Here is a 27,539-nt window from a genome sequence, read left to right on the forward strand (position 1 = left end):
TAATTCTTTTTAGCCATTCTGGCACAGAGAGGTGAGAATGGTACTTAAAGATCCTAGTTAATGTCAAACACGAATCAATGAACAGCATCTGGATCCCAATCTGAAATGCTCCCTAGTCTGGGAAGACCAAGGACGTGTGTTGGATCAGAGGCACCTAAGGAAAGAGTGATGCCCCCATGACGCGGAGTGATTAGCTACTTTCTAGGCAAACCTTTTAATGGGGAGAATTTCTAATTGGAGAAAAATGGCAATCTGATCTAAATCTAAAAAGCAGGGCGGGAAGTGTTAGGCTTTCTACCCATATATTTTAATTCTTGCATGAGACCCCAAGTTTTGTGTAAACAGCAAAGTCAGAAATGAAATAAACCTTTGTGAAATCCAGCTTCGGCTCTTTGAATTTCAAATACCTTCAGAGTTAAGGCAATATGCAGATCTAGCATTTTAGTTTGAGCCCATCTCCAGCTAAAACTCTCTTCTCCTCTTCAATCTCATTCATTCATCAACATACAGGTTAGCTTTTACACATATGGCACTCGATGAATGCCACTCACAAACCTTCGAAAATAAGTATGCAAGCAACATCAGTTTAAAAATATGCAGCTAACTGCTGGAAGCTATTAAAACCCAAATAAACAAAAGAGATTATACTTCAAAGAAATGTCAACAGTTTTTCCTCTCCTAGAACAGAGCAGTTTTCTTTGCTTCTATCCCCAGCCACATCTGGAAAGTGCTTACTGCTTTACACATCTCTAACGATAAAATTAGTTTATTGATTTTTCAGAATTTCCTGATAGATTTATGCAATTTCCAAAACAAAGGTAAATTCACATCCTGGTTAAAAGAAAAGCTGGTGGTAACTCCGAGAGTTCATGAAATCATAAAAACACAAGTTATGCAAAGAAACAAAACTACTCACTTTCTAAATAATGCTGTACTTAGGAGACTACGATTAGATGGCAAGAGATTGCATTTTAAATGACTTGTGTATAAATGAAACAAAAATTCTATCTTGCGGTTATTTATGGGTGGTATGAAGTGAACGTTCATTTCTAAAGAAAAAGATAGGCATTTTAAAATGAAACCTGCATATTCTGGGGAAAGAATTAAGAAGAAAAAGGAATCACAAATCATGACTGTGAATTCTGAGCTATATGGATATCAGATATATTAAATATATCTGCCGCTATAACTAACTGGAAATTAAAACTCTAATTTCCATGATAGTAAATTCTGTCATTTTAGGTGGTCCAAATGTTGGATTCTTAATTTGCTTAAAATTCACATTTCTAGCAGCCAAAATCTGTAAAGACTGCTAATTTGATTTTGGTTTACAATTAACTAAGCAGTAGCAACTTAGTCTATACAGAAGACTGCCAAGAAAAATGATGTCTTTGGTAAATTACCAAGGATCAAAATGTGGACAACAGATTTTTTCCCCCTCTGCTACAGACTATTTTTAACTAACAATGATGTTTTTGATAGAGTCAAAGTATTTAATAGAAAATAAAATGACAAGGTGCAAATTTTGCAAAACAGTCCAGAATTTCCAAAGTAGCAGTGTATGTTTGGAGCAGACAAAAAGAAACCCCAAACAATTTAAGCATTAAGCATACAGTAAGTGCTCTGTAGTCCAATGAAAAGAAAATAAACTCTAACAAGACTGCTGCAGAATGGGAAAAAGCAGGTCTAGTTTGTTTATTTATAATTTGGTAACAAGTAGATTCTTTCGCACTAACTAAACCAGACAGTAATTATAAACACAGATTGGTTAAATTCCCTGCACCCTATCAAAGGAAATGAGCTCCTCTCTTTTCCAAACATTGTCATTTGTTTATTGAGCCTCTTTTGGGCTTGATTTCATTAAAAACGATGTAAAGTCCACATCTGCAACCTCCCAAACAATGTTAACCTTGTTAAACTGATCCAGAGTCCTCATTACAAAAAAATTTGCAGGCAACATAACCAAGCACTTTAGAAGGGAGCCACTGGAATACAGAGCTAAGAATTTGGATTATTTTTGTTCCATTACAGAAAACTTATATTACTATGCAATAGAACAGGAAGCAAACAGTAACCGCCTCAGTAGTTCTGGATAATTAGCTACCTAAATTCTCTGAGGTGAACAAAATGTACTTAGATGGGAGAACATTACTGCTCGTATGCTGAAATAACAGAGTCATCTCAGTTAAAATGAAAATCACAAATACAGGAGGAAAAAGTCATGTTTAAAATCATTAGTCTTTATCAGTAAAGTACGGCGGAGTTCGTCATTAAAGTAACAGTTTTATTAAAAGGGGGATGATACGGCCTATATTAGCTAGTGGCAGATATCAGATTTCAACAAACTTCAACGCTGCAGACGCTATTAAAATATCATTATTAGAGTTGCCATGCTTGAATGATTTGAACTAAAGTGAATTTTGTGTGTTTGTTGGAAGACAGTAATAATAAATCCTGGAGCTCAAGCTGGTAAGAACTGACCTGAAGTTTGAAGACATGCAGGTAAGAAGACTGAGCCCCTGAGCACTAACCCTGGATGTTCACCAACCCCTTTCTGTGAGCCTGAGGATGTGTGTGGGAGATGCTGCTACATTTGATGGAGCTGCATGATGGCAGCACAGCTGAGGCAGAAGTGCACTAATGGGAATTACCCCTTCCTGGGGCAGATTCCCCCATCCCACAGGTTGGATGCTACCACTGCCATGTGCCAAAAGATGCATGTAGTTACGTTCTCTTCAGTGACTGAAGAGAAAAACGGATACTGGTGCAGCACGATCAAAGACAGAGCAACGTGCATCATCTGCTGCTCCTGGAGCAATTAGACTGACAAAATACAGATGTCTTTGCAGAACACGTTATATTTATTTACTGATTTGTGGCAGCGATGAGCAATTTGCTATTACATGGCTGCATCCTCTGGTAAGGTAAATGCTGAGCATCCCTCACCTATGGTGAAGGCCAATCGAGAGATAACAAACAGGCTTTCAGAAGGCAAATAATCTCTCTGGCTCTGCTCTGCCCTGCTCATGTAACCAGTGCCTGGGATCAGCTCCCTGACAATACTTTCCTACCCATGCAATACTTTCCCGTGCCATCTATCTAAAAGTCTCAGGACAGGTTTGCTCCTACTCTTACGCAGGGACTCAGATGTGGCAAGCAATTTGAGGAAATGAAGATGATGTTTGTTGCTATTGCGCTCTATTACTATTTTATGACACCAAATAAAACGTCTTTTTATTCTTCAATATCATAAGTAGAATTACAGTACATTTGAAATTTCTATTTAATATAAAATAAACAAGGACCACTGGGAAGACTCATGTTTGTTTTTTGTGGTGTACCATTCCATCTCAGAACTTCTGTGTAACTTTAAGTCTGATCCAATACTGAGATTTCCAGCTCAGCTTGTCACAGGGAATTTGGGGCAATTAATGTCTTGAAATTTTAGAATAATCACATCAGGAACTTTGTCTTTCTAAACGCTCTGCTATTCCTCAGGAATATCTGCGGATCCTTGAAATAATAAGCTACACTGGGCCAGATCCTCAGCTGGTGCAAAGTTAGATTCTTCATTAACTTCAAAGGAACTATGCTGATTTACACCAGCTGAGGGAAGATGTGGCCCACAGTGTCCAGGTGGATTTAAATCATACGCATGAGAAATACCTCAGTACATCCAGGTCTGTGCTGAGGTTGAACATAAAAGGCCTTGGTAGTGGGAAATCCATCCCTTTTTATTTTTAAATGCTCAAATGTTTACCAGCTGACCTTCCCCTTTACTGCAGATCTGGGAATCAAGGTGCATACAATAAAGTTCAAACCAATCAACTGCTTTCAGCTGTTCCTGTGCAATGAATTTTTAAACATTTGATCATTAAGACCAATCTATATGCAGGTCAGTTTTCTGAACAGGATGGGAACAGTTTGGGAACAGATGCCAGGGCACTGACTCATGAAGAGGGACAGGTAAAGAAACAGAGAATGCATTTATCTTGGCCCACCCATTGGGTGAATACTACCGAGGCCATCTCTTTGCTAGATGAACAGATCAAACCATTCAATCTCTAGTATATTATCTTCATTAGTTGAACTGAGGCACAATTACAGTGTCACCAGCAGCATTACGATGATTTTCCTTTATGCTGTGAACAAACTTCTCTGTAGTTATTGGTTTTTCTTCAGGTTATCTCTTACCAGTTTTCTCATCAGTTATCTCAGCAGCAGATTTTGAAAAGCATTACTGGACTAAGAGCCATTTCTTATGCTATATAAGAATCACTTTCAATTTTCATAATCTAGTAGTTAACTGATTGAATTCCATTTTCTTCCAGTTTAGTGTTCATAACTGTAAGAAATTGTTGCTTTCGTACTGTGGCTGCCTATGTACTTTTTTGCATCTGAACAAAACCATCTGACCATGATGCATCCAAAGTTGCCACACTGGTGTTTCTGGAAACACCAACAAAAATATCAGAAAGGTAAAACTGATAACATTTGATTTGAAAACACAAGTTGCAAATCACAATATATATATTTTTTAATTGCTCACCTTTATCCCAATTCTACTGGTACTTGAGTCAAGACTTATTGATAACTAGTTACTGAAATTCCTGAGCAGCTGTCCCTGGCCCTGCAGAAGGGTTGGACCAGATGATCCTTTGAGTTCCCTTCCAGCCTCAATTGTTCTGTGAATTATGCACCCAAACATCACTTCCTTGTGCGTAGTGCCAGACTTGAGCCACTGGTAATGCCAAACCTGGACCAACAGGAAAAACTTCAATAGAAGGATTTTTTAAGAATATTTATAGGTGCTGAAATCTGCCGAGATTTTTGTATTGTACCCAGACACTGTGATCTTCTGGTAGCCAAAGTATAGAAAGGTTTGACCCACATGCTAGTGTCTGAGTCAAAGAACAGGCTGAAGGATATGATGTGTTACCACAGGATGACTGAAAGCCCACTTGCAACTGTACAAAGCAACGAGGAATAAGAAACAGAAAGCTGAAGGTGTAAGTCTAATTCTAACACTCACCAAACACATCATCTTGGCAAGTCACCCAACTTGTCTGTACCTCAGATACACTGAGATAATAATAATACTTAATCACCTTTGAGAAGAAGTGGGAGATCCTCTAACAAAAGCAGCGATAAGTGTGAAGCATTCATTATAATATTAAAGAACAGATGGCTGAAGCAGAGATCCAGTTAAAAAGGACTGCACAGAGTTATAAGAAACCTCTTTCTATGACGTATGCACTTTATGATGTGCATTCCCTCAGACAATACACGATGAGTCGGCTGCAGCAGTTTATGTTCTGGATTAGAGCACATGCATAAATAAAGCTAGGTTTTTATGTGATCCCAACAAATAAATGGGAAGCACGGACAGGAATGTCTAGCTGATGGAAAAATGAGACACCACAAACAAACCACAGCTTGATGATAAAAAAAAGTCTAAGATTTATATGGCACAGCTGGCTATGTGTAGTGCTTTTGTAAGCCTGCAGCATCTGGTCACTTGTTTTAAATGTCTGAGTAGATAGAAGCCTGAACCTTGCCCAACTGTGGAAAAAGAGGCAATGTTTCATAGCATGGTTTGCTTCACATTGCACAATACCTTGTGCACATGGAGACCTGCCTGACTTCAAACACCCAGGTGAGGAGGGAGGCTCCCATCCTGCTGAGTGAGGCTGTCTGTCTGCACAGCCCTGTGTCAGGGGGCAGCCCTGGTCTGTCTGAGAGAACACAAACTGTGTGCAGGTGGAAATGGTGGCACAAGTTACCTGGCATTTAATGTATTTGGTGCGTGTTCTTGTGACCATCTGACATCCTTGTGTTTGTAAAGATGGTCCGGAAATCAATTCAATAGTTATGCTAAGGAAGAACCATGTATTTAGACATGGGACAAGCTGCAACCAGTTCTGCCCATTAAAACTGCCCTCTGGTCAGAGCATCACAGAGACATTCATGTACCTACATCTTTTTTAAGTTCTGCTGGAACTGGAGCATGTCTTTCAGAAGGACATCCAAGCACAACTACAAGTAACAGCTGTTTTACCTTCTCATGACTGTATCTCCATTGTTTTTCATGGAGATACGTTAACATACAGCACCAGAGACTCTTACTCACTCTTCTTTAAAAGCTATAATACACTGTCCCAAACCATCCCAGATATCCCTTTGCAAATGAGCCCAAATAGTGCTTTTTCATCAGTAAAAAATAGGGCGAGATTATAAAAGTCTGTTGTAAAGAGAGGAAAAGCATATCTATCTCCATGCTTTAATTGCAGAGCACTTGAGCTTTCCGTTTCTAACAGATGATATTTTTACCCAAATGCTCAAAAGAGACATTGCACAACAAACTGTGGGAAAAGCAGATTCCCCAGCACAGAATGAGTCACTCAGCAGAAGGAGTGAGCAAAGTGTGTCCAGTAGCATGGTGGAGCCATGGGGATGGCCAAAGAGTGGTGACGAGGGAAGAAGGCAGGTACCTTTGTGAGCTGTATTTAAGAGAATGATATGGAAATCCAAGAAGCTGAACAAGAAGATTAAATAAGGCTCCTCAGTGCTCTAGACCAAAGATCAGCCCTTTCCAACAGTGAGAACATACTGAACACAACAAGCTAAATCCCTGAATTTGTGCAGGCTGTTACAGTCAAGGGAAGACATGTTTAAGAACCTAAATGTTTTTATAGCATTTAAACCCACCATGCTGTCATTGGAAAGGTAAGATGTTGTAGACACAACTGCTCATTTTCAAAAGTCTCACATAAACCCAAAGGTTTGTGCTCCCTCTGTTGGTTTTAGGGAAGAGGTTTTTTTTGGTTTTTTTTTTTTTTTTTTTAATGTTGCTTCCCCCCCCCCCTCCAAATATCATCCTTAGTTTTGTTCTGAAAGCAGTAGAAGGACAAAAATGCATTTGTGTGATGAGATGTTATTTACACTAAAGTTTCTCCTGTTTAAACAAGAAAATTGACGTGCTAATTTCAGCTCCATCCCAAATGCAAAGGAAATGTAATGTAATAAACTAACTGCCAAACTGGAGGAAGATTAAAGTATTTCAGTTCCACTGAAGGAAATATCATAAGCAAATGGGGGATAACACCACATACACATATACAGAGTTGTGTCACAGGTATCCATCTGAGTCAGCCTATGTGCCATCGTTCACCATACAGATGCCAGTATATCCCAAATCATGTATTACTCATGTCACTTGCTACTGCACCTACTTTCCCTTCAGAGCTGGCAAAAGAAAAATAATTGGTTAAAAAGAAAAAGTCGAGTTGCAAAAATGAATTAGATGAGCATGAATCTGTAAAGACACGGAAGATGAGTGAGAAAAAAAAAGCACGACAGAAGGATGGATGAAATTACTGCTTTTTTTTTCCTTTGGTGTTAATTATTTACGATACATGTTTCTTATCTACAATCTGTTTTTCACTGTATCGTTATCCAGTGCAAGGGAGCCCTGATCTTGGTGGGGGTTTAAGCTGCTACTGCAACACAAATACAAAAATATAATATCAAATACACTTGTTTAATTATTACGAACAGAATGTGAAGCCCTTATCTGCAGAATATGAAACCTGTAGACTTAAATGGGCTAATGACTTTGGAGATGTTTATTGGAACAACACGTCTACACCCAGTACCTGAGAGTGGGGCTGAATCCAAGGTCTCTGGGGACTAGTCCATGGCTTTACCCAACACTTCCAGTTTAAGAGGGTGAAAATTGATGGGTGCAAGCAAGGCATGAGGCAAGGCTGCATGTCAGACACACTATTTGCTCTGGTAGCTTTGAAAGTAAAAGATGGCTTCCCAGCCTGCCCTTATAACTGCAAACTGAGGCAATGTATTAAGGACAAACTACCAGGTTATACAGCTATTATTTAATGCAGCTGTGCAGAGGGTGGCTGGCCGACCCACAGCTCTAACGTATCTGACAGCAGTGCCAGTTTGCATGCACACTTCCAACTGCTGGCTCTGTGTACGTCCCCTCCCTGCCTGGCTGAACTTGTTTGTCGCTGGCTCCCAGCCCAAAACTTGTGACACTGCAATTACACCGGGGTGGCATGCGGAGTCTGTAGGTATTTTAGTCACTCTGTCAAAGCTAGAAAAATCCTGACTGAACTGGAGCAGGAAAACAATTTGCTGAAATATCACCTGGAGCAGGAAGTTATTAGATGCTTGAGTGACTTCTAGAACAGAAAACTATGTATGAATATGTACACGAGGCAAAACAGATGTTGTCTTGACCTCTGTGCACTGGAATCTTATAGCTGCTCTGTTTACTCTCTGTTGTCCATAATGCATCTTTAAGCCAGGTGCTGCCACTTATCAGGTATCCACATCTCTTGTTTAAACAAATGTTAACTGAACTTGACAGCAAAGGGGACCCCTGCAGCAAAAATGGCAGAAGACAGCTTTAAAGCTTACCTTCACTTTTTACTCCTGAAATAACTGAAGTTTTGTGTGACTAGGTAAGGAGTGAGGTTAGGAAGTTAAACTCTTGACCCCATTTCCACAGGATTTCATATGCTGTTTGGCTGATTGTCTGCTGGGCACAAGGCTCAGCTCCATAGGCAAGAGGAGAGCTGGTCTTCAGAGACCCGGTGCATGGGATGTCCCCCCTGTCTTCAGCCTCCCCAAAGTCCTCTTGAACTAGTCCCTTCTCTGACTCCTTTGTAGCTACTATTTGCATCATGACTATTGCTAACAACTCTTCCCAGGACCATTGCTGGAGAGAAAGCTGCAAGAGCACACTGTTAGGTATGCTGCAAGACTGGGAGCTGAACACTGACCCCCTGCTTTCCCAACCTGGCAGCAGATTGTTCACTTTTTGTTTTTAATTTTTTTGTTATATCAGTTACAACTTACACAAAAGCACTAGGACAAGACCAGAGAAGTCTAGTGTCTGTTGCAGTTTCATTGAGGTCTTGCACCATGCCCATCACCATCACCATAGCAGCAGAGCATCTCCACCAAGGGCTGCAGGTTTCTCCTTTGGGAACTCATACAGCCACTTGTGGTAGGCGTGAAATTAAACTCTGTCACCGCTTTGTTCAGGGCAGCCCTAGAACTGTTCATCCATGAAGCAAAGACAACAGGGTCTTAAAGCAACTTTTACAGAAAGCTTTTTGCTCTCCTCCCTTTTCTTATTCCAAATCTTGGTGCACACAACTGAAATAAAGTTTGTGCAAACCCACATGAGCTTCTGCATAGGAGGGAACTGGTGAAACCGGGAAACACCACCATGAGCAGCAGGTTGGGGTAAAAGGTTTGCTGTCAGCAGAAAGCCAGACAGCACAATTGAGACAGAACCAACCCATTTTTATTGTAAAGTGATGAAATGTGCTCTGGTTTCTTGGGTGCTTTAGAGACTTTTGGGGTCCAAGAGAGGACAGTTTACAAGACTCAAGCAACTATTTCACCACCCAAATACTGGTGAAGAAATAAACACCTATCGAAAACAAATTAATTTTCTGATGGACTGGATTCATTTTTTTCCAAGAGTCTAACCTTAACTCCTCAGAACTGCCTCAGGAACTCAGACACAATCTGGCATGCCTCACATAAATACCTATGTCTTCTCTCCACCAATTAACCTGTCTGTGTGTATATTGATCATACATGGATAAAGGCCACAGCAGATAGATATTGGTAGCATTGACAGCTGTGAGAGATCTGAAGTTCTGCCAAGATCCTTCAAACCAGGTGCTCATAGAGAGTTCAGGAAATCCTAAAAATGTGGTTTGGGAAGAGCTGCATTCAGCAGTGGAGATAAAATGTGAAGTTGGTTTCAGAAAACTGTGACAAGTGCTCTCACAGAACCAGGGGAAGTCTCATTCCTAAACTTTACAAAGTGGGAAATTACAGGAAACAATTTATCTCTTTTCATTCTAACAAAATAATAAGTCTCTTTATAAAAAGCCTGCAACGTGTCCAAAAATGGCTGTGGGATGAAAATTACGTGTTTTCTGCAGTCTAGAAAGCAGCTGCCTCAAAGCTAAACCTTGATGTCCAAGATCTATCTTTTGCAGATTCACTGAGCCGTGCCTGAAAATGATACTGAGGGCAAAGCTAAAGGCCATAAAAAAAACTCCAGCAAACATTTTGCCCCAGCGGAGGCTCAGAGTGTGTACATGTGTTGCAGACACAGATCCTGGTGACTCTGAACTAATCACCTGGAGAAAAAAATATTCCATTAAACTGTAGTTTTCTGCCTTACATTTTTCCCTTGCAGACAGCCTTTTACTCTGTCTCTTCATCAGAATACAAAAAGGGGAAAAAGATCAGGCAAAATGCCTCTACTATCACATAGAAGATGACTTCTAGAACGCATTTGTTCCCAAGGCTCCTTCCTTAGTGCCTTGTAGAAAGGAGATCTGGCATAACAAGACCTTTTCCTCTGCAACTTCTTTCATCTAAGGCAGATGCACATGAAGCAAAATCACACTCAAAGTATGTTACTCGATCTCTGACAGTAGTGGTAGACTCAGCATATTGTCCTAAACTTTCTCAATTAGTGCTGAAGCTGTGGATATACACTATATTCATGTACCGCATATACAAATTCCTTCCTGCCTTTAGCTTAATAAGCACCCCTTTGTTCTGGTGTGGCTGATTTATACTGGGGGTTTCTACTGATGTATGCTCCGAGATTTGTTACACAGTGGGCCAATTGCTACTATTTAGGCTGAAACTTTTTCTTCAAAGAAGAAAAAGAAGGCACCAAATTTCTTGGAAAAATAATCTCTTTCAGTAGCATTGGGAGGACTGGCAATTTGCAAGAAGATTTAATCTTATTTAATCTACTGTTGTACATACAGAAATAACGGGCAGCAAGGATGCCTGTTTTCCATTTCTGAAGTAATCTTCACCTCTGTGACCACAAACTTTCAGCGAACACCTTTGCAGAAGGTTACCCTGCTCATCTCAAAACATTCTCAGGACACATAGGATTAGCAGCTGTGCATGCAGAGCCCTGCAGCTAGTCTTTTCTGCTTTAAAACAGTGGCAGTGAAGAGGAAGATATCTGCCAAAGTCTGGATAGCATTGATCTGGATAACAGTTAGAGGTGTCTTTCCTACTGAATCTCTCAGGTTGATACTAGGGAAAGCAGGGATGTGTTGTCTGAACATCAGAGGTTGGAGATTTGCTGATGAAATGAAGTTTCATACTGTTTCTGCTGCCATGCTGTCCATTTAATGCTGGGAGAAGGAAAAAGGGTGGCAAGAGTTCATTCACCCTCTGGCTGCCAGATCAGACTGTGGGATATGGCTTGCATTGCCATCAAACAGAACTAGAAAGTCTGAAATAGACAATATAACAAATAATGTCTCAATACAGAGGCTAGCTCTAGGCCAGAGAGAACAAAATACTAGGCAGCTGAAACAGGATGGTTGTGAGAATGCGCAGACTTCAAACATGGCAGTCTAATTCCTTCTGCGACAAACTCTGCAGTCAGCAGAACTATAGACTGCCAGAAACACAGCACCAATCAGGTGGATTTTAGAGCAGGACAGTCAGTTCCTGCTGCAAGATGTGGGAAGACTAACTGAGCTCAGTAATTTCAGAGCCTCTAAACCTGCCACTACCTGTCCTGCTGCTGATAGTGCAGTTATCTTGTTACTCCTACATGCGTACTTCCTTCAAGGATTTTAGTGTTACGGCTCTAAAAGCATATTTGGTTTGCTTCAACATCAGGAAACTAAGAGCCAAACTGTAACAAAAGATACACCTACAAGGAGATGAAAAGAACCATGCTTATCAAGGAAAGGAGGACATACCCTCTGTGTAGACCTCAGTTTAGTTACAGAGCAGCTGAGAAGAGCACCAAAAATGTAAAATTTACCAACCATTGAAGCTTTGTTAATATTCCCCTTTTACAGATTTTTTTTTTTTTTTTTGCATTGGCTGATTAGCTAATTAAAGATGTAGGCTGTTTCCTTTCAATCAGAACTGTGAGCGTGTACCAGATGCTAAGCTTCATGTCATGCAGACAATCAGATGAGTGCAGAGAGATGCTGAGGTATAAAAGAGGCCAGCTCAAGCAGAATGCCCCACTGGCAAAGGGCTAACACATTGGGTTTGCCCATTCATCCCATCTTGGCACAAGTTTCACGGCACCTCACTGAGAAAACCACCCAATCACCATGAAAACCAGTGCAGTTTTGGGTGCGATGGTCAGGAGAACAAAGATACCACTAAAAAGCTTGGACCAGCTTTGTGCAAACGTGGCTGTGGCAGACAAGAGGAACAGTGACCTCTAGATCAGCAAACCCATCTCCGATGAGGTTCTGTGGGATGTGCTGGCATGTAGCACAGAACTGATCCGCATTCAGCTGAGCACAGTACTGAGAATCCTTACTGACACCTCATCTGGAGCTGATCAAAACATCTACGGCAAAAAGGTGAGTTTTCATGGTTAGCAAGAAGCACTCAACAAAGAGCTCATCCAAAACTCTCCACAGAGCAAAATGAGCACCAAAACTGGTGTCATTTCCTGTGGATGTATGGTACTGCCAATTGCATAAGAGAAGGTAAAACCTGGGAGCTCTTTGGGACCAACCGAGTCCCAAAGACTTCCTTGCTGTGTTACCAAACAAAGAAAGTGAGTGCCTCTCAATATAGTGAGGCTAATCTTTGGTCTGAAGATGATTAGAAGGTCCTTGGGATGGTCTATTATTTGGTTAAGATTTCAGTGGAAAATGTGTTTTCATAATCTGAGTTCTCCCAAAGGACTTTAAAGTCTCAGTTCTAAAAAAAGGTTTATAAGCTAAAAAATAACAGCACCTCCAAAATGCATTTGGCTGACTAGCAGAATACAGCTGGGACACGATCTGTAACAGGGTTAGTCGAGGTAAACATTTCCCATTCCTCTTCTAAAAGGCTGGAAATTGTTGCTTCAGTGGAAATTGCCAGAGTTACCAATTAAAACAATTTCAATTGAAAAACGGCAATGTGATATAAAACTTAGATTCTCTGTAAGGTGACCAAAGTACAAGATAACAGGGAGGAAATGATCAAGGCAATCTAAAAGTTCCCAATTTAATGGTAAGCTACAAGCTGCTCTATCAGCGGGACAGAGGAACCTTTAAATTTTCAATGATGGTGGTTTTAAATGCGGATCAGATTCTATTTTCTTGGCATTACAATTTTTCTTTCTATTTCAAGGCTAGCAAACCTTCTGGAATCTTACCAATATCCATGAAAAATTCAAAAATTGAGTAACTGTGGTAAGAATGTGCATAGCTGGTAAACAGGAAGAAAACACTTGGACTCTCTTACAGTTAATCCTAGTGGTTCACAAATTTCTTTACCTAAAATTATGGCAACTGGAAAACCTAAGCTAACATTAAAATGTTTAGCTTAGAGTTCAGATGCACACATTTTATCCAGAGGTAGTAATACGTCTTTGGCCCAGTGGAGTTCACAATGCTAGCTTGCTTATAACCAGAGGAATCCAAAAAGAAATAATGCCAACACGCTACGCATATTTCTAAAATATTTTTTCCCCTAAAACATGCGTCATTCCAAAAACGTGTCTGAGTGGTTATATTTATGGCGAGGAACAAAATCATTGACGAAGTGTCAAATATATCTTTATACTACAAAGTTATTGCCTGTTATATATGTAAAATGGTTATTTACAGGAACAGAAGCTTAAGATGTACAAAAGAGGGAACAAGCTTATATTTAGAGTTTGACAGCGATGCGTAGCAAAGCCGCAGGCAAACCAGGTAAGTCATGTAGGTCAAACTGGGTCATCGGGCTGGCTAAATCCTGAGGCAGCATCACACAAGCACAAGCCCTCTGCTTTTTACAAAGCCTTCCACTTTTGTCAGACAGAGGTATTTAGCTTTGTGCACCAGTTGAGTTCTGATTTCTAATCAAGGCATTGTACACATGCGATGCCACTGTTCTCTCCACAGCTCCTGTAGGGCCTTTTGTTTTGATTGCATCAATCACACTACTGAACTATTTGCTGCTCTCAGGCGGAGCTGGAGCCTGTGCACCCCAGGGGATCCATTTGCCCTCCCTGTCCCTCCTGAAGGCTGGTGACCTGCGATGGGCTGCCTCTCACTTCACCTTCAGGGAGCAAGGCTTTGCAGATCCATAGCTCCCTGCGCCCAAACCCCACCCTCACCCCTGCCCTGTGAGGGGATCTCATCCCATTGACAGATTCCCAGCTCCCTACTAACCTGAGGAGCTGAGAAATTCCCACTACCAGAAGTTTCTGTGGCTGCAGATATGTTCCTTATTCAGCTCAATAGGTAACATGTGACTGCAGGAATTTTGGCAAGAGAATTAGGAGTTAACATAGTAGGGAGCATAGGGAAAAGGTTACAAAGGCTAATCTAAAGCGACGCTAAAGGTTTTACAGAGCTATGACTAAAAAGGAACCTGTAAATAATGGTTTGATAGTCTTTTCTGAGGTTAATAAATGACATTTTCCCTCTGCAATAATAGCACAGATTTGATACGCTACATTTTTCTGGAAATCTTGCAGGACACTGAAAACTGAGTGTATTCTATTCATCTTTCTACATGCAGAAAAAGTATGATCTTGAACTTTTCAGAGTTTTCCATTTGGGGGAGTAGAAATTTCTCCTCTAAGAATCAATTAATCATTGCATGCTGTGAGGCACCTCTAATGTACGGATTTAACGAGACAAGCCTTCCTGCTTTAGCTTTTTCCACCTTTGAATAAGTACTCCTTTACACATAAAAATCAAATATAAACAGTGCGAGGACCAAAACCCATGTTCTTGGAACTGCACCTAATTTAGAACCGTAAGAACTTGGGAATGTTTATATTTCATCCCTAAAGTCTTCGTCTGTTTATATCTAAACTGCAATCTGAACATAGACGCAACTACAAGGCTCAGTGAAATAGGAGAGTGTTCCCTTGAGCCACAGTTCTGGAAATCCACCATCTTTTTTCTTCATTAATATCTAATCCCCATTTAGTAAGAATTTAGCTACTTTTATCCTGATGTGAAACTTCAGGGCTGCCTGCTTCACTCCGCTGCCTGCTGCTTCTAAATCGAGCAGTGCTGGTGGCGGAGGTGGTGACTGTGAGTCATAAACACTCTGTCATTGTAACATGTCAGATTTGTCCAAAAGAAACATATTTTTATATCTTAGATTATTTTATTATTAGTTTAAGAAGGTTCGTTTAGCTCCTAGCAAAGCCACGAGGAAGAATTATGCACTTAAGCAGTTCTGTCTCTGATGCGTAGTGCCTTGCAGACATTTAACATGCTGAGACAAACAAGAGAATCCCCAGAGTGCTCATCTACTGTGGGACTTATTTCATACTGCATCAATAATGTAAATTGAGATGTGAAGATAGCTCCTTGTTTTTGTAAGGTATGATTACACTAGTGCAGACAACATCCTCAGCTTCACTGGAAACACTGAAGTCAGCTCCCTGATAAAAACCTGGCTCGTTCTTTATCTAACAGAAGAAAAAACTCTACTATCAACAGGAAACTGTTGGGAGCAGACTCACTTTGGGAGATCGGTTGTTTGCTGTGACACTTTCCAAGGACCAGGAGAAGTGTTGAAAAGCCCAATGCAGTGGGTAATATTTCTAGCTGAAACAACTTCTGATATTAGTTTGTGCTGGCCTGAGTGAACTAATGCTTGTCATGATGAGTAGACCTCATGATACTTCAGCCCAATTATCTGTAGGGGCTCACCCACTGAAAACTTGCATTATCTAACTTGATGTTCGTAGTGGACCATAGAAGTCACAAAAACCCACACTTTTTCTCAGTTTGACCTCTCATCTGCCCTAGTAATACGCACAGCATTATGTTGAGTTAACGTACTGGTACAGTGCCCATATCTACTATTATACAATACATAGAACAAACATAAAAGACATCAATCAAAATCCTCAAAATGTCTTTTTCTGCCAACGTTTCCTATCTCCCATCAAATTATTTTAATTACAGCTGCTGAGCTTCATAATTATTTTTAGCCAGGCTGCCTTTTCTGTTGTTACTGAACGTATGATACGCGATGTATTGCACTTCTACATAATACTGCATTTTGTTGCGGCAGAGCGACTCCTGTAGCCAAGGCAGGGAAGTGCACTACTATAAAACCATTCATACTCTTGCTGGGAATTCTCCATCTTTGCTATCTGACCAGGATATGGTTTGGGGAGGAGGACCCTTCTTCCCCACAAGATTTTTCATACTGATGAGAATCATAGAATGGCCTGGGTCGAAAAGGACCACAACACCCATGTAGTTCCAACCCCCTGCTATGTGCAGGGTCACCAACCAGCAGACCAGGCTGCCCAGAGTCACATCCAGCCTGGCCTTGAATGCCTGCAGGGATGGGGCATCCACAGCCTCCTTGGGCAACCTGTTCCAGCGCATCACCACCCCCTGTGTGTGAAAAACTTCCTTCTAATATCTAACCTAAATCTCCCATCTTAATTTAAAACCATTCCCCCTTGTCCTATCTCTATCTACCCTCGTAAACAGCCATTTCACCTCCTTTTCATATGAGTTTTTAGAAAGACTCCTATAGCTTTTAAACAAACAAAATAGAAACTTGATATGCTCAGGTTCTCACTGGCAAGAGCAGCTAAATTTTTTTTTTTTCTTTTCTTTTTTTTCCTCTCATGACTTATTATTATCAAGACCTTTATCTTTTTATGATCTTTGTTTTCAACTACGCATCCTTAACTTGACTTCAATCTAGGGTCTCTCCCTGCAGGTAACGAAGCGTAAGGTAATTACTGAAAGAAATACATTAAAAAAGTAAGCTTGGCTTTGGCTGAGCAAAAACAATTGGGTTTCAAACGCACACCAGCAAGAAGCCTGCATGTTTGAGTGCTACTGAAACACCTGCCATTTATAACACGACAATAGTGAGACTTTTCTGAAAGACACTGGTAAATGTGCAAGTCACTTACCCAGGAAGAATTTTTATTGCGTTTCTGAAAGCAAAATTACAATAGCTGACAAAACATGAAAGTTTCATCATGGTGGATTAGAATGCACACGAGGCATTCAAAGGAATTTATCGTTACTCAACATTTCAGCAAGCACTCCCTTAACGTGTCTTTGGGGAACAGATTTGTCTCTGCACTCTATAGAAAACCCATGCACATAAAAAGGTTAGATTACAGAAATCTAGTAAATAATACAACAAAGAGCTAGTTAGACTATACAGCCAGGTGAGCAAACATGTGTTGCTCCTACACTACCGATCCCCAAAGAAAACATGCATTTCCTTACCTCTAATACAACTGTTTCTTTGCTCAGGAACTTCCATGACTTGAGGGTCTGGCAGTGGATTTTAAGATGCCTCATCCCTCTTTGCTTGACATGGACTGTGCCTGAGCAGGTTTCCTTACATTTCAAGTAACAGAGTGCTTGCAGATACAAAACTTGATGCCACCTCTCACTGTCAAGGATTGCTCTCAACATTTGTGATCGCCAAAGATCTGTCCAAAGAAAGGACAAGAAAAGCAGAGGGCTGATATTGCTCAGACATAAAAAGTTTAGGAAAAAAAGCTAGGAAAAATAAACAAACAAAAAAGAATTTCTACTGGCTGACTGGAGACAGAAGGCTATTTATTTTTGGATAAGATCAGGAGACAACTTAGTAACCTTACTTTATTATTAAGACTGCAGACAAAGAAGAGGAGAGGGAGGACATTCAGTTCTGAGTCAAGTAAATACTAGTCAAGAGTACAGCAAAATAATCATGGTAGCTACAGAACTACAGGATACAAACCTAGGCTGGGGAAAACCATCTGGGTGTAATGCTCTGAGCTCCCTTCTGCTGCAAATGGTACCTGTTAGCAAGCTTAGAAACAGGCACACTTCGAACTGCAGTGTAGAGGTGCCACTGCTAATCTGACTGTTAGTGTCATTAGATTGTTTTTTCTCATCACTCCAAGAAATTTTGATTAATGAATAAGAAAACATGGCAGCATTTAGTGCCATCTTGGAGGAAATCGTTCTTGGTCTTATGCCCTGCAACATTTGTACAGGTTGGGAGGTAATCAATGACTGGTGCTACATTTGTTTCACAAGTGAAACAAAGTTTGAAACAGAATTACATAGAGTTGAGGAAGAATTACTGAAATTGATAAAGATCGACTACAAATTTTCTGAAGGCAAAAATCAGATGTGACTTCACATGAAGTTCGGCATCTAGTAATTAAACTACAAAGGCCACATTCTGACTGTGGGGCTCGGTTTAGGGAACAAATGGCTCCGAAGAAGACGTGAGTTTGATCCACTCAACATTCTATTCAAGTGTTAATCTGTGAACTAAAGAACAAACTCATTGTGAGATGCTTAAATGGGAGTATATTTAGCAGGAGTATTTCTGTACTTCAGCGTGCTGTTCTGGATCCACGCTTTGAAAAGTACATTGAAAAATTAGGCAATAATAGAAGAAAGACATAAGGAAACATTAAAGAAATTGAAAAAGATGCTGCGTCATGGAAAATCTCATTTAGCTGAACTCTGATGGGTTCACAGAGCAACTTTATCACAGTCCATAAGAATTAGACAGAAGCTCTGAGAGAAGGGGGTTGGAAAGCTCCCTGACAGCACGGCTGCCCATCAACCTCACCTCGGGTTGCTGTGGATTCTTTGTCAGTGGAAGTTTTTAAACTCTGATTTCAAAAAGCCCTAAAAAAAAAAAAAAAAAAAAAAAAAAAAAAGAACTGATTTTTGCCTTCTAGAGCCCAGGCTGCCCAGGATGTCACAGGGGAGGTCATGATGGTACCTCCTGCCCTTATCTGAGATTCACTGCTAGCATCCACAACTCTCAGTGATGATCCTGAGTATATTTTAACTTGCAAGAACCCCACTAAAAGATCATGGGCTATTGCAGCAACTCACAGGTGCCAGATGGGTTGAGCAACTGCCCCCAGCAGTTGCAACAAATGCTGCACAGTGTCATTATTCTGGAGCCAGCCTTACCATTCTGCACATGGTCACCTTATTTGGTTCCCACTGGCAGGTTCCACTTCCACTGCCTGGAATGCCTTTGTGCTAAGGCAGAACTCAAGTTTTTCTTAGATCAGAGAAATCCTTCCCCTGATTGCAAACTGTCCTGTCCCAATGAGAGCACCCCCAATGCCACCTCTAGGAAGGATCTTTCCCTGCACACCCTCCTATCCACCTCCTGGGAAAACAAATGGATGAAGATGTGGCCACACACCCTAATACCAAATATAACACTTTTAATCATCTTACCCATGAAAACTGCTTTGTAAGCTTTTTTTTTGTCTCCTGGCAAGTTTTGTACTAATATATTATCTTCTTGCAACTCGTGACTGCTTCCAGCTGGCACCAGAGGAATAGGAAACTGTTTAGATGCTTTCTCCTGTTCCTATGGCAAAAAGCAAAGGAAGAAAAGGAGAAAGCATTCAATTCAGGAGAATTGAAAACAGGTACCTTTTATTAGTGTAGCTGATAGTGCTGTACAGTTCCCTGTTCTTGTTTAATTGGGCTACATATTGATTTGATTGTTGCAATGAAAATAGATGAATGTTCCCTAATTACATTTTAAATTCAGCTTTCCGAGGTTGAAGGTTTTGAAAATCACACATTGCTGCCAGCCTCACTGCAACATGGGTTATCTAAAAGTTGGGCTAATGCTGAGTGGCTATGTTCAATGCTGAACCAGTGCAAAGCCTTCATTAAAATAAAAAGTAGCTCTATAATGATATTTACGTGACATTCAAAGTGCTCTTGGTTCTTACAATAAAACATATTCCAGCAAATTCCATACTACTAACCAGAGTTCCTATCATTCAGTTTTGTGACTTTCCTTACGTAAGTGAAGTTTTTTTTTTCCATAGCATGTCCACTAATTATTACTTTTATAAGGAAAGGTTCAGAAGTATTCAGGCTTCTAGGAGAGTGAAGACAAACGCATTAGAGAAATAATTCATTTAGCCTCCAGGAGTAACCCTCAACTCACTCATAAAAGATCTTGCCAGTCAAATCTACAGAATACGATTTGATTCAACTCTAGGGGAGGAAAGAGAAACACTTGCCTGCCTCCAAAGTTCAAGTGAAAATGCTTGAATTGCAGCTGCCAAGATGGGAGGTGGCAGAAAATGGAGGATTTGAATCTAGGGGGAGAATGAGTAAAAAAATATTTATACATTCTGTCGTTCAGTTCTAATTGCTTCAAAGATTATTTATTTTTCATTTTTTTGGAAAATAGCTTGCAGCTTCTTAACATATTTTTCAAAGAAGGAGCTGGAAGGCATAATAAAAAGCAAGCAGGGATATGCTTTCTGAATAGACTGAAATAATTAATGTGAGAATGCTTCCGCTTGAGCATTTTTTATGAACAAAAAATACATTATTTTTGCTTTTAAATTGGAGATAATTTGTTACACGGAAGTGGTGGTTTCTTTAATCTTGCAATAATGCTAATTACGACGGTCCTTGGATTCTCAGTTTTTGCAAAGCTGTTCCATTGTTTGTTGCTGACATAACGAGGTACTGAAGGACTTCATGGGCTCGAGGCCCGGTCCCCTTTTGTCTGTCTGCTGTCCTTCCTTGCTTTCCCAGTCCCAGGCCTCATTACTTGCCTGATTTGACCCTGTGTGAGGTTTCATCTGCTCAGGTTCACAGCCCTTCCATAAGCACTTGGTTAGCATGATCCGTGGTCCAAAGACAATTGTCTCATGCTTCCTTCATTAACAGCAGCTCTTTCCAGAGACTGACCAAAGCTTATGGTCACAGCTAAATCTAAAGAAGGAGGAACATCTCCCCATGCTACACATCAACAAAGCCCATTTTCAAGGAGGAGGCAGGAAGGTTTTATTCGTTTTTTTTCCCTACTTAAATGCAGCTTTTGCTTAGCTTTGTTTAGTGTACACTGGTATTTTCAAGGGAGCCCAGTCATGGAACTGCACTAGTTACCTGCACAAACATAGAGAAAAAGCAAAACCCTCATCTTAAAAAGCTTAGAACCCAAGCACATATCTCATCAGGCACATGGATGTACCAGGACACTTCCTCAGCATCCATCTCATCTCAGATCAAAGCCAATTTGGCTTAGCACAGAGCCAGGTCCTTGCACAAGGTTCTGGCTCCACGCATTCCCTTCCCATTGCAGATAGCAGCATGGGGCCTTACTGCATCGCCAGGGCGTTGCACACAGTCCTGGACAGGGCTGTGGCCTGACACATTTCCATCACAATAGACAGCACATGGCTCTCCCAGAGGTGTTTGTGGCCCGTCGGAAATTCAGTGGGTGTATTTACCTTCTGAAAAGCACATGTGGACACTGTTTCTGCAGCCACAGAGTTTCATTTGGCAGAGGAACTGGTGCTTATCCACCAGGCAAGCCTGACACTCCCTTGTCTCTAATCAGGGTTGTGTACACAAACAGAAACAACACGCTGTAAGTACATGCACGCACCATGTTCCTTTCTCCAGGCATCTTTCATTATTCAGCATGTTTTCACTGCTGAACAACAAATTGTTAGTGGTGTAACAAGGCAGGAACACGTGTTCAGGTACAGTGTGCTACCTGCAAAGCCCGGCACGCTGTGCCAAGCTGCAGTGCTCTCTGCTCTGCCTCATTTAGAGCAGCAGCCAAGGCAGCAATGAGACCTACGGTGGTCTTGTGAATGGGTAAGGTGGGAAGGCCAGTATTTATTGAAGCCTGGAGGATCAGAGGAAGATGATGAGGGGCCATATTTTTGAGTCATTTATCTGAGGAGATATTTCCTCTCCCCTCAAAAATACAAATATGGAGTGGAAAATGAGGTCAGGAGAGGTTTACCAGGTAGAAATGATGTCCAGGTTCTAGACCTAAGTTAACAGAGGGCTGACAGTGCTACTCAGTGTGATCAAAGAAACAGAAGATGACATAGGAAATTGATTATAATGAGACTTTTTTTTTTCCACTGTGTTGAAGTTGGCAAGGAAAGAAACATCTGCAAAGATACCTGAGGAAGGCAGGCTGAGCTTTTATTTTGAAGTATGAGAGCTAAGTCTGGAGTAGGAAGATGGATGGATCCGTGAATCATCAGCATAGAGGTAGTACTTAAATCTGAGTTTTCAGATGAAAGTGGTTAAGGACAAGGCTCTAAATGAAAAGTAGAAATAGATCTGTGAAAGAGATGAACCAGCAAAAAACAGAGACACAAGACCAAGAACTAAGTTTTAAGAAGGATACCAATGAAGGGTATTCACAGTTCAAACCAAAGAAGTCCCGGGGTTCTGAGGAGGTCACCTGGTGCATCCCTGTGCCCTAAGGCAGGATCAATTATCCTCTTTCTTTCCTTTCAGAAGTCTGTCTGCTCTGTTCTGGAAGGCCTCCAATGTTGGAGATCCCACAACCTCCGCAGGCGTCTACCTTAGTGCTTTATTATCCTGATTGTTATGAAAGTTTCCTGATGTCTAACCGGAATTCTTTGCTGTAATTTAAGCCCATTATGTCATGTCCTTTCCATTATGCACAGATTGTTTCTGTCTTTTCTACCACTGTTTCTTCTGTAATTGCTTTCATGTCCTCTCTCAAGTGCTTATTATTTAGGCTAAACAACCACGCTCATTCCATCTGTATGGCTAGATTGGGATTTCTAGACTTGGGTTCAGCCTTTTTTCCAAAACAAAGTTGCATCTTTGTTGGTTTTTTTTTCAAATAAGGAAAAAAAAAAGTGCTCTGGCTAGCTGAGCTCTGCGGCAGTGTTGTGAGAAGGGATCGCTTCCTGCATCTCGCAGACAATAGATCTGTTGGAACACTGCAACTTCACAGCTCCCTTTATCACAGCAGGATGCTGCTGCTGACTCCCAGCCAGGTTGTGATCAGCACTGATCCCAAACCAGTCCGTTTGACTCTCTGTGTAGTTAGGTAGCTGCTTGTGCTTAAATGCCATCAATCTGTAGCCGTAAGCCTTTCCTTTTTGTGCCCAGCTGCAGCCTGCTCAGAGGAATCATTTAGGTGAGGATACAGTGTGTCTGCCCACTTATTTTTTAGATATCGATTTTTATATTACTCCTTTGGAGAAAATTACAAAAAAACGATCAATCTGAATTGAAACTACTTTTTCATCAGACTTTAATGCCTATTGCATCAGAGCCCAAAAGACATTTAAAATTTCTGTTATTTACTGACTCTGAAAGTCTATGAAAGATTCAGAATTATGTTTTTTAAATAACATATTTTTTCTGAAAACTCCTTTCTTGAAATAGGAAAATCCTCTATTTCATGTATTAAAAGATATTCAGATATATTTGTTTCAAAAGCCAAGCCTTGGTGTTTTGAATTTATCTGTCTTTGGGAAAATATTTTCCGTGACCAAAACTGAATATTCATGCTTTCTTATATAAAACTCCTTTCCGCAGAACATCTACTGAAAGTATAGATTTCTGACTCATGCAATGGCCCAGCATGACTCTATATCTTCCTCAAAGCACTTGTCCCATCAGACACTCAGAACAGCAGCTTACTCTATTTGAGCAATGCAGCGCACATTTACAGTTTCCTTTTTTTCCAAGCTATTAGCCCTAGAAGTCTACCTCCATTGGCAACTCTTAGTGCTATGCAATAATTTACCAGCTACCAGCACCCCAGCGTGATGTGATGGTGTAGCAGCACAATCATTAGTTTCTATTCCGCAGTGGCAGGATATGACAGGGATTCTACAATTTTGGATGATTCTGGTGTCAACTAACTGTGACACTCCATCAAACCCTGCATCCTTAATGTCATAGAGAGTTACATCCTTTCATGGATGATAAAGCATGGGCATTCTGACAACCCCAGTTTAACTGTCCTCGTTGGCCTCACTAGGCTCATGTCACTTCATTGTTTTATAACTTAAATTGTCTCATATTGAAAATGAGGATTCAATTTGAGATTTTTATTGTTAACCTTTAAGGGCCTTGGAGCTCAAAGTCTACTTATCTTCTAGAGGTAAGTGAAGTTTATGCTCTAGTTCTTCATCTACCTTCAGTTACAGATTTCTGCACACGTACCCCATGGCTTCCTGATGGCTGTCTGAAAACTTCTTAGTTTTCAGTAACAAGAAAAGAGAATAAATATACATCTTGAGCAGTTTTCAGGGCTGTTTTTAAGGATAGGTTCATTTTTCTTCTGTTTGTTTGAATCTTTCCACTTGTTTCACCTTAAAATTTTATGTTAAAGCTGGAAAGAATTGTTCTCCTTGCACAGCCTCCTCTTTGAGGGAAGTGCTGTTAAAAAACAAAAATTCAATGAAGCTTACAAAGGGCAAATGCTAACTTCTACATTGAAAACGCTTTAAATTTCAGTTTATAACACAATTCTTCTTTGTTCTCCAAGTGGTCACTTTTCTTTTATTAAAACCAGTTATTATCACAGAAAGCACATTCTTTGTTAAATGGCATTTGTGTAGTCAAAACTCCAATTTTCCATAAAGAAATATTTCAAGGGGAAACTTTTTGCACGCCCTACTAAGCACCAAGTCTTTCCATTTAAACACCTCCCCAAGTGGCCAAGTTTCAAAAGAGATGCTCTTCCACTCAGGCACCTGAAGGAAGTGTTTGAATTCGGAGCAGCTTTTGAAACATCAGGCCACCTTGTTTGAGGCGTGTAAGAGAAAGATGTGCCCTTTTCAAGATGTAGCTCCAACGAGAGGTCCTTAAGAACTTTTGAAAAACTCCTCTTTAAGAAGAAGAGGATTAGATTGAGATGTGAATGTTACAGGCATAAATAAGATTTAACTCTGAAACCCATGTGTTTATGTGCTCTTTTGGTGTGCTTTCTCTTCGTGTTTTCAGTGCAAGTATTTTACATATGGAATTGAATGGATTACAAATCATCTATCTTCTGAACGACATGATAATTATTGCTGTTGAGAAAGATGTTTTTGTTGCACAGAAACACGCCTAATTTCTGTTTGTGCAGTTGAGATTTCTTGAGGCCAGGGCTGACATCCAGCATGCCATTAGGTACGGAAAGAAGTCCATTGTGCTTCAAACTAGCAGAGAGCTTGCAAAAACTAAGCTTAAACAGAGGTGGATCCAAGCCAATCCCACTGTCAGCTCTCAGATCTCTACTCCCCTGTTCTTTCCCTGGAACAAGTAACCTTTTGCCCTTCCATTTTGTAAGGCATAAAGTAACTCTTCTTAATTAGGATTATTTTTTCCCCTGCTGGAAAATGTATTAACAAAGATTATTCTCAAAGCACAAAACTGCTTCCTCTTTATCTGACACAACGCTGCTGTAGAACAACCAGGAGGTTCACAGACCTCTAAGTCACGTCACCATACAGTATCTGCAATAATAGCTCCAAGAAAACCATGAAATTTGAGGCTTTCAATCACATTAAAGGGTACTTCGGGTACTCCTTCTTTCTTCATACCATCCCTCCCTGCCACACAAACCCATCAAGCTCCATTAATTTTCCTAAAAGAATCAGAACTTGGCACTTTACCGCATGCAACCTGTTGCTGAGAATATTAATTTGGACGTGCTTCATGGGATGCTAAGAAAATATTAAACTTGAGGAAGGTCTCCTTCCATTTCCACAAGACTCTGTAGGCAAGTCAACAAAATCTCATTGTCAATAACATCAAGGACTGTTGACAGATCTAATAAAATCAACATAGATTTATTTTCTGTGGCCCTTGCCAAGTAAAGATCAGCAAGAGATAACTACCCTTATATTAAACACACATCTAAAGACAACACAGTAGGGATGAAGGATGCTTGTGAAAGACACAAACAGGCTTCTTCTGTTTGCATCATCCCGGAGATACTACAGAGATTAAACATTTCTGTCAATACAAGGGCTAAAATCACCTGCTGTGAACAAACTCGTGAATTACAAAGGACTGGTCATAGCATCAACAAACCGAAAGATATTATCATCAGAGCACTCTGCTGACTCCTCTCTGCTGCAGACTCTTGCCTCACCAATCGCAATGAGGGCAGTCTCATCAAACACAAATGCAGCAAGGACACATGTGAAACTGGGAGGAAGGTTTTCCCATACATCCCGCTATGAAGACAAAGGAGTTGTTTTTGTGTCACACATCAGAAGGACGATCTGATAAAATACTTTGCTAAAAGCTCTCCTGGAAAGATAAGGCCATCTGCTCCGTAACAATACACAAGGTAAACAACAACAAACCCCAAACAAACAAACAGCCTCACACAGCACAATTCATCCAGTGAGGAACTTAACAGACTGCAGCTATATTTACTCTGATTACCAGAACTACTTCCCCCTTATATATACATATATTTATTTATATGTGCATGTAAATGATTATTTTCAGATGGTCACTGCAGATAAGACACTGGACACGAAGTTTCACTGACTTTCCTAGTGGCATATTTAAATGTGGCATTGCCTTGACTTCTTTGCAAACTTCACAGATCATTCTGAACCAATAACATACCTTTAGTGGAGAAGATAAGTCTGGTCAGGACAAGGGAGAGCCCAACATGTCCACTTTGATTCTGAGTAGATCAGAATGGACAGAACTCAGCTGACTTATTGGGACTGGAGGTGGAGACGCTGCCATTTGGGCTCAGAGACTTTTTTTTTACAAGCAAAACAATTTCCTTTAAGGACTGCAAGGAAACCTCTAGTAATGCATCCACCACTGTCCTCAACTAAACCACTGTGAAGCAATAGCATCAATGAGCAGGAAATCTGAAATTATTTCCCCTAAAGGGCAATCAGATCTGAATTGTGCTCACATGTGTCTTGATAGAAAATGAAGCAAAAAGAAAAAAAAAATTATTTGGCTGCTACAAAGCTCTCCATGAGAATGGAGATAACAGCCATTTGTGGTGATCCTCAGCTGCTTTGGAGAAGCCACTGGAGCATCTCTGGACCAAATCACTGAATCCCCTATGGGGCTCTGCGCACTGTTTCATTGGCAACACTGCAAGACCAAATCTGTTGCTGATTACTTCTATCCAGATGATCAGCTCCTGGATAATGGCGTTCAAACAGGGGACATTAAAGGGCACACACAACATTTTTTCCTCTCTAAATGACAGAGCTGTTTTAAAGTTGCAAATACAATTTAAAAACAGCAAAACCAGACGCATGCTAAGCAATAATGTAAGTCCATATGAGGTGTCAAGAAAAGGTCTTTCTTAGCCAGATACCCCATTGCCAGGGCTTAGAGGAGAGGCCTTAGTGAAAAAGTACATGAACAGGGCTGTCGCACTGCTCCCACCTGGGATGTGGAGCCACCACTGTCTTGAAACACCTCTATCACTTACTTTCACTCAAAATGACTCTCAGTAACTTATATCATATGAACACACTTATCATTTATAAAATGAAACGGTTTGCTATGCAACATCATCTGCCTTCTGGTTAAAAGCATAAAGAAATGCTTGCTGTCTCCATCTAAGCTTTAATTTTGTCCATGAATTCATTTTAATTTCCTTTGCACTTCTGGATTGCATATATTACGAGAAACAAAAATCCCATTTCCAATCTGGCAGCAGTCCAGGAGTACCTAGAGCTTGCAGCAATGGATTTCCTCCTCCACACCTGATCTCCATCT

The sequence above is a fragment of the Centrocercus urophasianus genome, unplaced genomic scaffold, assembly GCF_019232065.1.
Source record: "Centrocercus urophasianus isolate 14NV4802_14NV808 unplaced genomic scaffold, USGS_Curo_1.0 seq_22, whole genome shotgun sequence".
Taxonomy (NCBI): Eukaryota; Metazoa; Chordata; class Aves; order Galliformes; family Phasianidae; genus Centrocercus; species Centrocercus urophasianus.